The sequence below is a fragment of the Lepisosteus oculatus genome, chromosome 9 (genome assembly GCF_040954835.1).
Source record: "Lepisosteus oculatus isolate fLepOcu1 chromosome 9, fLepOcu1.hap2, whole genome shotgun sequence".
Lineage (NCBI taxonomy): Eukaryota > Metazoa > Chordata > Actinopteri > Semionotiformes > Lepisosteidae > Lepisosteus > Lepisosteus oculatus.
Genome location: NC_090704.1, coordinates 43,238,539 through 43,249,965, shown reverse-complemented (window position 1 = coordinate 43,249,965; position 11,427 = coordinate 43,238,539).

Sequence of the window (11,427 nt, the reverse complement as noted above, 5' to 3'; positions counted from 1 at the left end):
CAAATATCTCATATTTGTGAAAAGCCAAGAAGTAGAATCAGCATCTAAATTAAACTATCATATAATTTATTTAATAACTGACAGGCAGGATTGACCAAAAAGACAGCAAAAGCAAAAACAAATACACTAAACTGAGAGTTTGGTTTGACTTTTTAATATAGGCAGAATACATGATAAAGTCTCTGGCATGAACACAGCATCAGATGTTGTTTCTATGACATCTGCTCTGTGCTTTACATAGCATGGCTGGTAGTAAACTTATCAGAATTTTTTTTTTATCACTCAAACCTCCTAGATGTCTGCATGAGAGCAGAGTTGAGACTATTTTTTAAATTCTCATTAAAGCCTCACTAGAATTCCAACAACAAGAACAACCACTGCTAAGTTGGCAATCTCAATGTCCAATGACCCGATTCATCCCTTTGTTGGCGGAAAATGACTCCAGCAATGTCAATTAAAAACGTAAAGAAATGCATGTCAAAATACTCACATTCTGTTAAAAGGTTCTGCAACGGGTTTTGTCATTGTTTTTTATAATAATTGTCTTTTGGGCCATAAAAAGAATAAACGGTCATTTTTTAATATAAAGTGTCCCTTTAAAAAGTGCTGCCATCGACTGTTTTGAGAGGAAAAAAACATTTCCAAAGTCATGTCAATCTGGCAGCAGTGAGACTCACAGATCCCACCAGATGTCATTGCAATGGGGATTGCTGAACTGCACATTGTCTCTGTTGCAACTCAGCCCAGACTGTGCTGAATCCTCTCTCTCTCTGCTACCAGACAGTATGTCACTCACTGTGGTGCCTGCCAGCTGAAGTCAGCACCTGAACACCACTGAGGCATAGAAAGAGCATGCACACATGCACACGTGGATATAAATGTCACTAGTACATGTGCAGCAAGGATTGTTTTTTTCAATGCAAATATGAATTTGTATCTTCACGCTGACATTAGCCAATAAATATGGAATTGTTCTTTTAGGCCTATGGAAATCTTTCCTCATTCACAATCTGAATCATCAGATGGTCATCCTTTGATGTCCAGGGCAGAAACGTTGACTGGACTTCAATCAGTTCTCTGTCTGCAGATGTCTGAGTAGGAACTTTAATGTTACCATCAGATCAGATCACTATATTGGCCATATACAATTTCTTGTATTAGGAATTTGTCTTTTCACATAACCCAACTTGCTCTCCATGAGACACATGGGCAGGGAGAGAATGTTGGGGTCAGAGCACAGGGTCAGCCATTTATACAGCACCCCTAGAGCAGTTGGGGCTAAGGGCTTTGCTCAGGGGCCCAACAGAGTAGGATTCCTCTGCCAGCCACAGGATATGAACCGGCAACCTTCAAGCCACAGACACAGATCCTTAGCCACAGAGCTACAATACCGCACCATCATTACACTAGACTTCTGATTTGGCAAACTGCTTCATTGTCCATTAATAAAATGCAAGAGGTATGGAGACTGTCAGCGCTGGGGCCCCGGAAATTGATGAAGAAAGTATACTGTACTGTAGGTTGTATTACCTGCCCTTTTAAGAAGGGCTTTAATTAGGAGCAGATAGGACAGCTCATTGCATTTCATAGCAGATTGCAGGGGTAATCATTTTGGAAGTAGTGGATGTGTAACCTGAGCTTCAAAGTGACTTTTCTTTTCCCATTCCATTTCTATTAATGAAAGACTATTCCTCTTTTCAGTCACAAAATCCTAAAAGCAGCATTCCGTGCAGAAATGAGATCATTCACATTAAGGCATCCCATCCTTGCCAGTAAACATTATGGAGTGGAAGCTGTTTGCAATCATGGACAAACAGGGAGATACTTCTTTCCTCTTAAAGCAGGATAATTTAAACCAGGGGTTCACATTCTTGTCTGACTAGATGACCTGTTTTCAAAAAATTGTTTTCAATATGCGCCCCAAAGAATACATAAAAGATCTCAATGAAATCTGTAATTTCCATAATATTGCTTGTTATGAAGCATAAATAACAGAAATCAGTTCAAATGCTGCACCCGACAGAGCAGAGCTAAAGTGAGTGTTGCTAGAATTGGGGGTGATACTATTCGGTTTTGCGGATCTGCAGATGCTCCCATGCCCCTGATAGACAACAAGTAAGACTGGGTAGCTTATTGTTTTTATTCTCAATCTGTTCTTTAAGAGCTTCAGGAGTCTTATAAACTCAGTACTCCGGGTTGTTGTGTGTTATTGTAAATGGATATAAAGAAATTAAAGTCAAATAAGAAAACAAAATCAGCATGACCCTAATCAGGGACAGGTCACTGCACAGCAGCCACAATAAGCTGCATCTTAAAGCATAAAGTGCAAATGCACATCCCTTAAAAACAGTGGCTTAATTAGTGTCTGCTGAAAATGCAAAGTGCACAGTGACGTGTTCAAATGTGGATAGTTAGAACTAATGAGAGTTAAATGCACATGGTAATCAATAGACAGTGAAGCATGCCTTAAATCACATGCTTTGTGGTACTGATGGATAGCAGGTGTTATAAGCTGAGATCCTTCTCCTAAAAGTTGTTTCAGCTCAAGTGACTTTTCCTCATCATGGAGGCAGACTTTGCGAGCAGCTGAAAGTGAAGGACATTTCAGAGCCAGGATACTTTAATAAGCTTGTCAGAAGAAGAAATCCTCTCCAGAGTAGATTGAGACCTAATACAGTACTGGCTCAATCTTCTGCATCTTCTATTTCAGGTTCTCCTGCCTATTTTAATTATCTTGATTGAAAACTCTGGATTCATTTCAGAACAATATAAAACTATTTTTTTTAATAAACTTAAATGTCTCTAAGGGTCTTCAGCATACATTTTTGCAGCAACAAATGGTTGTGCTGTTTCTTCAAAAGTGTGGAAAGCTTATTTGGTGAATAATATATATCTTATTTGCCATATTAATTTTCTGGATTTTTTATCAACTTGGAAACTCTTGTTACAATATTTTTAAAACAATTCCCAATGCTGTAGCCTTTATGCTGCTCCTTCCTATAGTCAGTTGTTTCCTATGTATGGCTTATTTTCCTTAGTAAACAGTACTTTATTAATTATCTTTAAAATACATTTGGCTTGTAGTCTACAGTTTTTATTTTTGCTTACAAGCCTTCAAAATTATTTTATTCTACAGAAATTTCAAGTACAAGGTGATTATTTAAAGGAGTCACCGGCAGAATGAATGTAGGGCTCTCTCTGAACAAGACTGTGGAGACCCCAGTTCAGAACAGCAAAATTCTAACTTTAAATTAGTGTTTGTTGAGTAAAAAGCTGACATTTTTCAAGGGCACTAGCTGCAGTCATGGTAGTGACCTCAGCTTAAAGAATGCCTGTGATGTTTTGCTGGTTGGAATTTAGTGCCTTAGAGACAGGTAGCCATTTTAGTAACTGCGGGGAAACACAGAGAGGGTCTCAGGACAGGCATTTATAGGACCTCCTGTTTGTGCATTACAAGGATTCTGAGTGCTTGACATTAACAGACTGTGGGACTCAACTTTAATCTTTGGCCTTTTAAAAGAGGCCCCCTTTTATTTAACTTTGCCTGCCAGCGTTGGAAGATTAAAACTGAATGAATACAATGTTTTGTTGTTGTTAATTCTATCATTTTCTCTTTGTCATTATTTCTAGAAAAAGACTTCTCCTTCTAACTATGAAAGACAGCCTGCACCCCCCCCACCACCAGACAAGCAAGCTGTGTCAAGGCATTTTATCCTGTTCAAGAGTTTAAAAACAAATGTACCTGCTGTCACGTTCATGTGGAATTCTTCTTTGCATTCCCTCATTTCCCACCCTTTTCTTAATTAAATAAGAACCATGAAATGATCTAACATTTTAATTATTTTTAATAAAACTATAAATACGCACAATAAATTTACATCGCCTTTATGAAACTCTTTTTACCCATGTTGTTACCCCTTTTGCAAAGAGGAAATTCCAAAAGCTCAAAATCTAAAAACCTCCTGCAATCTTTACTGGCTGTGAACAGGCTGACATTTTACCACCATCACTCATTGGCCTGCCTGAGCATAGATAGCCCCTCCCACCAGACAGGATAGAGTTTCAAAAGGTTTTAACAAGCATTAGCCCTGCTGTAAAATATGTAACTGCAACATGTTTGTTTTGGTACTTCTTTCATTTTGTTATTTTAGTTTGTAAGCAGACTAAAAAAATGTCTTTTAGAATAATTTCCAGATTTTTTGCCCACTGAGTTTATCTAAAGTAAGTGCTAAACCGACAATTACAATGAAGGTGTCTCAGACTGAAAACTCTTTTCTAGGTCTCTGAGGCTTAAGCTGAGGCCTTCTTTTCTTTTAAAGGGAGGAGAAACCCTCCGAAGGGTTGTTTTCCTTCTTCTCTTGGCACAGAGATTTCCCAAAGGCAACTTAACTGCAGCCATTTCCTCTCTGTCTGCTTTTCACTTGCTAAAGCAGTGCCATCAAGCTGCAGGCCGGAGACCAGGATACAGGGCAGTCCACTAGAACAGGTAAAACTGTTCTGGACAAGAGCATTAAAAGCGTGGTCTAACTTTGTAACCATTAGACTATTACTACGATAACTATCATTATTTCTACCAATATGTGTCATCATTTCATACACTTTCATGCTAGGCCCTATTTTAAAATTTGAAAGGATATAATATAAGGAAATATAAGGATGTACATTAGAAAGCTGTGGAGGATGCTATCACTATAAAATGATTATAGCATCTGCCTGCCAAGAATATCATCATCCCTGCTGTTACCCATAGTGTGTTAACATGTCATGATTTCCTTCCACCACAACTGTATCTCAGGCCTTGGTAAAGTATGTGATGCAGTGAATGGTGATCTCCTAACAAGATCACAGCGGAACGGAAACCTGTGTGCCAGGGAGTTCTGCCACTCGGTATTCCTCATTCAGTGTGAAAACATGGCACATGACAGAGGTTCTGTTAGTTTGAAATGGGGAACCCTGATTCCTCTGATGAGTGCCATTTTCAGGATCGCATGCCATCTGTGGTTGAAATACAGGATACGCTTTGCTGGCCCTGCAACAAAGAACAGAGGAGGCGGTACTGAAGCTGACATGCTTCTTAACAGTTCCCTCTTTGATGTTAACAAAGCTTTGAGTGGGCTGCCCTAGTCAGCTATTGACAGCTTCATTGCTGGTCACTGTGGTGCCTCTCGATAAAGATCTGCAAGCTGGCCAAGATCCCATGGGCAACAGCACTGCTCCGTGGATGCTTGCAATAACAAATGACTTCGTATTCGCAGCCTGGATTGGGCTGATTGGCCAGGCAGGGCTAGAGTGACCAGTGAGCTGATGGCAGATACAGACAATCAGAAACAAGCCTTGAAATGGGCTGATGTTGACAAGCACAGAACATGGAATAACAAGTATCGATCAGACTAGGGCCTGCTGCAACATCCCAAACTACCATTTAACGGGAAAAAGCAAAGATAGGATCCCAGGGGGACAGCTGCATGGTCTCTAGGATTAGGACTCCCATAGCCTTTTCATCCTGCTTGACAGCCTTGCTTGCATATAGGTTTCGTGCATTACAATACAGGAGCTGACAAACACATTTTAAGGGCACCTTGGCCTCTGTATTGTGCATGATGCACTTTGCCCTTCATGAATAATTAATAAAATGCATTGACAAAAACAATGTCACAGCAACCTGAAGTGGTAAGTTTAAATTTACAGATATTCTGAAATGAGTTTTGGATCTGATGCATCCCCAAGTGAGCACAGTTGTGACTACTGTTGGTAATTACAGGACCTAAAATTCACCTAAATGTATATCCAGATATGCAAGTAAAATGGTATTCATCTTGATCTCCTCAAGCAAAGTTTTGGCAACTAGGTTACTGAGGTTCTTAAAGAAGTCTTACTTAGAGAGCAATGACAAAATATTTGAGGTACTATTTTCACATAAAGGAGATCTTTTTTTCCTTGAACATATCCTTCTGTACCTTTAGATATGCTGCAAATTGGGGGGTTATTAATAAAGTCTGTTTCTACCTACATATACAATGTCGTATACACTAACAAACAGGGATTCCAGAAAAAAAGGCCCATTGAGGTTTTGACTGGGTTCTCCAGTTTTTTTAAGATTCTAATTGGAAACAGGTTGTTTTTGTTTGACATTTTCCTGGGTAGAGTTACACTTTCCAAGTAACCACCCTGGCCCTCATTACTAGCCATTTATATCCTTATGTGGCCACCCAGCACATCTGATTACCACCAGAGCACCTCTTCCCCCTGTGCTGGTTCTCTGAACCTCCTAAACCTCCTAGAGATGCCAAATGGCTTTGGCAAGGACATCCGTCACACTGAGTGGGATTTCAAATGTAGGGGGAATGAGAGAAGTGTTGTGACTCTCACATTGAAGTCAGGCACTGCACCCATACATACAGGTTATTATTATAACCCCTTTGTATATTCGTTTTGAAATAGTTGTGGTAAGCTAATTTAAACACGACCAGGTGCAAGAGACGCAGAACATACAGTACTCTTGGCTCCTGATGCTTTGGTTTATTTCCTTGTGCAAAGGATGAATTCACTAATTTGGCTTTGTTTGAGATGAAGAGCTCATATTCACAAGCCTGATGCAGTATTTCAATGAGAAAGCACTCTCTCTCTCTCTCTCTCTCTCTGCTTCTTTCTATTGACATTATGTCATTCTTATTTTCTTGCAGAACAGTCTGCATCTAGGCTGCATAAAAAAGTTTAAACTTGATTTGCTGTAGAACACACCTAACGATGACTCTCCTTTTTTTGTTCAGGCTTTACCACATAAAATGTTCATTGTCCTTAAGGTATCAAAAGACTTCCTTTATGTCTGCCAAAGGAAAGAAACTTCTGGAACAAGAGGAGATACAGTATATAGAATGTGGCCCGAGGTGGGCAGCAAATTGAACAGCAAATAAAAGCACAACAAACTTCACAAAATGTAACAATCCTGTGGCATTTGCTTGCTATTCTGACACTTCAAACATGCAGTCACAGCCATCCTTGAGATTCAAAATATACTTGACTAGAACATTTACTGTACAGTTCTTGATCCATATGTGAGAACGCAGTCATCAGTGTCAGACAAGATTAATGGTGCCTGATGAAATGTGACCTAAAGTAACAATTTTCCTCCTGCTACAGTATATGGTCATTTTAAAACATGTACATCAGACAACTGGATTGCCCTTAAATTAACTTCTGAGCCTCTTGAGTGGCTCAACTGGTAAAGGCTGACCTCCTTAATCATGTGCTCAAACCTGGGTCATGTCTCCAGGTTACTGTGACTAGGATTCCCAACACAGGGGTGCACAACTGGGAGACTGTCACTCAGGGCATCACAGGAACCCCTGCGTCCTCACAGGCACTTGTGGGAATACAGGAATGATGGACAAGCCTCTCCTCCAAGCAGCACTGAATGTCCAGGGTGAAAAGACAAGGGACTTCAAGTTGGATGGGTCAGAGAGGTCTGCCCACATTTCTTCTTTCTTTCCTGTAGCTGTGAGCCGAAATGTGAAAACAACTGCCTATTCTAAATCAGATGGGCAAAAGATAACTGAAGATGCTAATTCTTGTTTGATTTATAAAACGTTTACATCAAGCTGTGAACATCACGGTGTTGTAATGTGAACATTACAACGGGGCATGAAAAAAGTGTAAACAGGTGAAACTTGTGCATGTTGGCATGTGGATCTCATTAGGATTTCCAGGTGTGATCCCTGTAACCTCCTTTAGAACAATGTGATTTGGACAGTTCATTCATTAACAAGCCAATTGCAAAATATGAAATGTCACCTCCCTTTTACCACTATCTGGATCTGTCAGTTCAAACAATGTTTAATGGGAGAATATTTGGAATTTCTTTAAAAGCACACCGTCAATGGCCACATGACACCACTGGTGAAATTAACGCTTAATATCTATTAATATTTATGGTCTAGTTATTGTAGCTAACGTGAATGCAGTGCTCATTTTTAATGAAGAAACCATCTTCTGCAATCACTGCCAATACCATCACTAATTTTGAAACAATTATTCACTCATATTTAAAGAAAACATTATTAAACTATGCTGACTCAAGACTAATAGTTTTAAAATGTACTGAACAATGATTCATCAAGCCACTTAGAGTAAAGGCTCTGTACTTTCTCTCACTGGGATGAATTGGTGTTCAGCACACAAGAGATAAATTAGTTTCAAATGTACCAATGTCCTTGTCTGTAACCCTATTAGAGGGACAGAGCTGTAAGGCACGTTTTCAATCCAGCAACTTGAACATACTAGTAGATCTCCATGTTAAATATGCATTAGCACAATTCTTCGTGTAGACATCTTAAATGAGCTGCTATATTTAATGTACACACAATTATACTGTACTAAATCTGCAGAAAATTATTAAATGTTTTTATGTTGGACTAATCTATGTACTAAAAGTAGTAGTACATCTGTATCAAAAAGTATGAATTTTGCGCTCTGCAGGTGGTCCTGGGACAGGCCATTATAGCTCCTTTTAAAAATAATAAATGTAACGCCAAACAATTTTCCCTCTTCTCTCCCTCCAGTCCCCTTCCCCATTTCTATTTTCAGACAAAACAGAGGGAGGAGATTACCCACCTGTCCTCTCTTAGTGTTAAAAATTGGCACAGAGCAGCATGGCCAAGCCACAGATTTGGAAGAATTTAACACCCGCTGGATCCAGACAAGGAGAACTCTGTTCAAAATAAACCCTGGACCCCCACAGGAATGCACAGTATCAACTGCTCCTAGGCCAGCAACCTCCACCCTCTCCCCAGAATCATTGCCACAGTCCTGCAGGAGTAAGAAGGTCGGTTATGATGACCCCCGGCACAGATCTGAGGAACAGAAGGGGTACTGTCGAAAAGCCCCTTTATCCATATATTTAATTCTCAAACTTTACTTTCTATGCTTCACAGAACTAAAAGTTTACGGAGGATTCCTTACCCTGCCATGCTGTCCAGCGCTGTCGATGTTGAGTATTTGTGTTGTTCTTTTGAAACAATCTAATCGCACCACTAGTGCTGTCCTGGGATGCTTCTGTATAATCAAACTACAGAGAGAAAGCTTTGCAGAACAAAAAAAGGGGAAAGTGAAAATGTCCTCTAAAATGTGTATGCTACACAAGGCTCTCTGTACTAAATTGCTCTTATTGGAAAACTGCTTATTCCTGGTAAGGGGGAAGCCACCCAGACCCTGTTCTGGAAGCACAAGGCACAAGGTGAGAATACACCCTGGATGGGATGTCAGTCAGTCACACACACACATAGGCACCCCAGGCACCCCAGGACAATGTAGAAACTGATAAGCCTTGTCAGCCTGTCACTGGCTCCGGAAGAAGCAGCGGTACTTTGGCTGTAGGTTTGACAAAGCCGAAAGGAGAGGTGAAGGTTTGCACCCAAATGGCGAAGAACGAGGAGTATCTCAAGATGGAGGAAATGATTCTCTGTAATCCAGTGGAGTTTGAGTGTTTTGAGGCGACGGAGGCCACCTGTGCCTGGCCAGGCCAGCAGGGCTACCCCACCATGGAGGAAGAGGGAGCCTTTGACTTGTCCCCTGTGACCCTGCTAAGAGAGAACTGGACTCCTTCTTGGAGGCAGTGAGCAAGCTGACTGTCAATTTCCCTCCGATGGACATTGAAGGCTGAATGTTGGTGTATATGCCGCATTGTTCTTAAGCATTAGTAAACATTGTTTTTTTATGGAAGCTGCTTCATAAAGTTTAGATTAAGTTGGAAAACCAAGTGAGGAAAAAACAGAGCACCTAGCAGATGGAGAGAGCAGGGACATGTCAAGAGCTGTAAGGCATCAGTGCCAATAGCGACCCCACCAGGACACTGACATCCTTAGAAGCACAGCACACTTTCTACTCTGACATGAACAAACTCAATCAGCTTATGTACCAGACGGAGAACAAAGCACTGAATATGAAGTCAGCTCATTGGAAAAACAAAAATTGTAGCCCACTTATGTACCTCTTTTTAAACTCTGATGTAAGCATAATTGAATCCCAGAAAACACAGGCTCAGAAAAAACATTACGTAAATGCTTTTTATAACTTGCACCAGTACGAATCATAAACAAAAACAGGCTTGTCTTTCATCCTCAACACTGTCACCTGTTATTTTCCTCGTTTTGTACATTTGAGAAATAACCTTTATCTCTGATCTGCTGTCTGGTTGAGGTCACACTGTGTTCTGTTACTCTGCTTTCAATCTGATTTCCAAAATACACTGAGCACTGAGTTGTAACTCCTTTCTAAAGGCTAGATATGGCATTTAACCTACTGCTGCCTCGGGTCCAAGTATCAGTCTGTAACAGCAACTAAAAACGTTCAAAGAGAAATCTTACATAGTTCTTCTGTTATCTTGTATGCCACCAGAAGCCAGACTTTCTATGACTTAAATTAAATTTAAAAAAAAGGTCTTTCTGGTAACATATCTTGACACACTGCTCTGTAGACTCTGTTATAGCTGGAACTTACATGAATGGTTCCCTTCCTCTAGCACTTATTAGTCTGTTTTACCTTGACGTCAGGATGAAGCTAGCTCAACTAAAAGTCTGCCTGCCAGCCTGACGTGAACAGAGGGTAGCCTGGGAAGCTATTTTCAGGAACAGATTTGTTTAACTTAGTGGGTTTGAAAATATGAAACTTGAGACCTGAATCAAAACAGGAAAAACGACACTCTGTACTCCACTAAAATGCTACATGGTACAAATAAACACAAATGGTGAAATGTGCTGGGATTCTGTGTGTGGTCGCTGTAATTTCTGCTCTGACTGATAAAGGCTTCCAGCAGTTAAAGGAAAGGTCTACATTTCAGCCCAGAAATAATCTCCTACTCAATTTCCTACAGGGAGGAATTATGATTTCTTTGTTTCCTGCTAAGAATAAGTAAATGTATTACTATTTTTTTAAAACCTTCAAACATTAGTCTTTTATGCTCTTTTAACAAGTACCAACTCTGGCACAAATCAAAACATTACACTGTTTTTATTTTCTTTGCAGTGGTTGCAGGTAGGCAGGTTATAAGCAATGCACAATTAAACGGGGTGAGGATTTCTGTGATGCAGTAATCTGTGGCACTGTCACAAATAAAATGCACTCATTCCTCTAACACAGACAGGGGGCTTTTGTTCAATCCAGATACCGCAAACACAAACAAACACATACTGCAAAATCACTAGAAACACATTAAGAGATACCTAAACAAAGTTCAGGCACTTCAGTCCAGTTTGTTTAGTAATCAGTCACAAACTCTCCTCAGGCAATGTCTTGCGGGTCTTCAGTTTGTCAGCTTCAACAACTTAACTGTGCCGTTTCTCATGAAAAACTACATCTCCTTGGTGAAAAAAAATAATATTATTTTCAGTTATATAACAAGCCTTCCTAATTTCTGCCTGAACCTCAAGTACA